Raw genomic sequence first — 2646 nt, 5'->3', positions numbered from 1 at the left:
TTGAGGAGACATGATTACAAGGTAACCCAGGAATGAGAGGGCTATTGTGGTGCAGTTCCAAAGAGCCATTGAGGGTCTGTGCATGCTTGTGACCATTTGCACATGAATGTCCAACATTTCTGGAAGTTTGGAAATAATTTGATGTTGAGAAATGGAAAAAACATGTTACAATAGTCAGAAGCAGTCAGAGCGTGATGTTCTTATTGTAAGAACCCCAAAAGCATTATATGCCTGACCATAATGATTTGGAATCACTGCAAAAAGAATTCTATTACCATTGAAATTTGTACAAGCTTGTTGTCCCAGAGCATAAATATCTTAGCAACAAAAGTGGATGATTACTTAATACTTAAGGTGACATTAACAAATTTTTAGTTAATCCTTTGGACAACTGTATAGAACCTCCAATGGGGTTTGTGAAACTATAAATGGGAAAGAGCTTCCAGAAGACTAATAATGAAGCATGCTATCCACTTCTTTTCTGTGTGTGTGATGTGTTCATTTTATTTAATAATATCCATACCATGTTATTACCATGGAATGTCAATTCATTTTAAACATTAGAATTCCACAAGTGTAACAAAGCATTACTTAAATATGTCAACATTTGCATAAGGAGAATGCGCCCATAATATGATAAACCATCAGATCTAAAGGACAGTAATGTATTTTTCAATTGGACATGACTCTTAGAGAGAAAACACAATACTGCACACATTTTAAGTCTCTTTACTGCTGAACAAGCAGTTCAAATACACATAAAACAGATGGCATTTAAAAAACAATTTCAATATGGTAGCAGCAAAAATACAACTAAGCCATACCACTTGTTATTCTTATCTTTTACTAACTTCATAATAAATACTACTGTGTTAAGTAGCCTGGTTAACAGCTATTCAAGGCTCATCTTAAATATAAAGAAGAAAATTCTTGCTACAATATTTTATTTCATGTTTTTCTTACAGATGTTCTTTTGGTCCTAGTCAAAGCCAGGCAGCCCTAGACACTGAAGTTTCCATCATTCTACAAGATGAGGAAGTGTTTCCTGAATTGTGTTAAAGCAGCTTCCCATATTATATCCCCAAATATTTCCTGTCTTAAAGCAATAGGAGCTATGTCTTGGCCCTCAAAGTCATTAATTTTTGAGATTTGAGGAATATGAATATAATTTATCCCAAGTAAGCTTCAGTGACCAGTTCCTTTTGTGCTAACTTAGCTCTCCTAATTCACTCTCTGATACTAATCAGTATACCTTGAATCACCTGGGAAACTCAAACTTCCATGAAAAAAAAAATCCCATCTTTAAAATATCATGATTGCTTGTCTCTGACATGTGATGCTTTATAGAACCACATATCCCTAAATGATTTATTTTTAAACATAAACAGATGACCTCAATGTGAGGTATCTAACTCTAAAACATCAGCATGAAGACAGCATCTTTCCTCCTAAGGTTTGGGAGGAAATGGAAAAGTTACCCAGTATTCCCGATACATGGAGTACAATATACCAACAGTCATTGCTCCTACTATGAAACCTTGGGCTCCCACACTCGTGTGAATCAGGTGGACAGACATTTTAGTGTCCCCTCTACTCCTCAGTTTGTATAATCCATATGCAACAATAGCTGCAAAGCCTGCCATTCCAATTTGGACAAATGATGCCTCTTTAGCTTTTTGAGCAAGTTTTGATCCCAAAGTCTCATCATAAATGGAGAGGGAAACATCATTGTCTGCTGACACTGTAGCTGGTTGAAGAGCCTTCAGAACAAGATGAAGCAAAACCACCTTCCACAAGCAGCCAGTCACTTCAGCTTCACCTCCAACCTTCCCCATCTACGTCACCTGTCCACTTCTTTACAAAAGGATGATAGACTCAAATTCATGTATGAGATACATATTTTCAGACATGGGAAAGACCATATGTTTTAAAAATTGCATTTATTATGAGAATTTTTTTTAGTACAAACATTTTATTTCTTAATATGTTTTATTTTCTCCTATTAGACATTAAAACTTTTCAAACATTTGTTTAGATTTCAAATTCCAAATTCTTTCCATCTTTCCCCTCTCCTCTCCCTGAAATGGTAAGCAATCTGATATAGGTTATACATGTGCAATCATTATTACAAGGATTTCATTTTTATTTTAGTGAGCCCAGGCACTTAAAGACAATTAAAAAAAAGAAATAAGTAATGGCTAGCCCAAAACATTAATAGGCCAATGGGCAGTGAGGTGGTACAGTTGATAGAGCGCTGGTCTTGGAATCAGGAGGACCTGAGTTCAAATTTGGCCTGAGACACTTGACATTTACCAGCTGTATGACCCTGGACAAGTCCAGTTGCCTCACAAATAAAATTTGTTAAAGGCCAGAATGAAATCTTTTATGCTTTAGATAAATACAAAAAACAGTACTGTTATTCTTCATATGACCTCAAATACTGCAAGAGAAAGGAATAAGATTGAAAGCTATTACTAGGGAAATTACATAATACTTCCAGACATGAAAGATTATGAAATAATTTGAATATTTAGTATATGTGCACCAAATGGCATATATCTAGGGAAAAAAATTTGAAAGTACAGATGATGAAAAGGAAAGATTGAAAGTGGAAACAGTCTGTCTAGTACTATGGACAGAGCATGC

At 35.2% G+C, this 2646-nt stretch overlaps 1 pseudogene; it reads right to left on the bottom strand.

The window, feature by feature from the left end:
- Positions 1–1394: 1394 nt before the first annotated feature.
- LOC114028198 lies at positions 1395–1835 on the bottom strand (annotated as a pseudogene).
- Between the last annotated feature and the right edge of the window lie 811 nt (positions 1836–2646).

This window comes from Vombatus ursinus, unplaced genomic scaffold (genome assembly GCF_900497805.2).
Source record: "Vombatus ursinus unplaced genomic scaffold, bare-nosed wombat genome assembly UNPS02014872.1, whole genome shotgun sequence".
In the NCBI taxonomy this organism is placed as follows: Eukaryota; Metazoa; Chordata; class Mammalia; order Diprotodontia; family Vombatidae; genus Vombatus; species Vombatus ursinus.
Note: the sequence above shows the minus strand (reverse complement) of the source record. Positions and strands in the feature narration are given on the sequence as shown.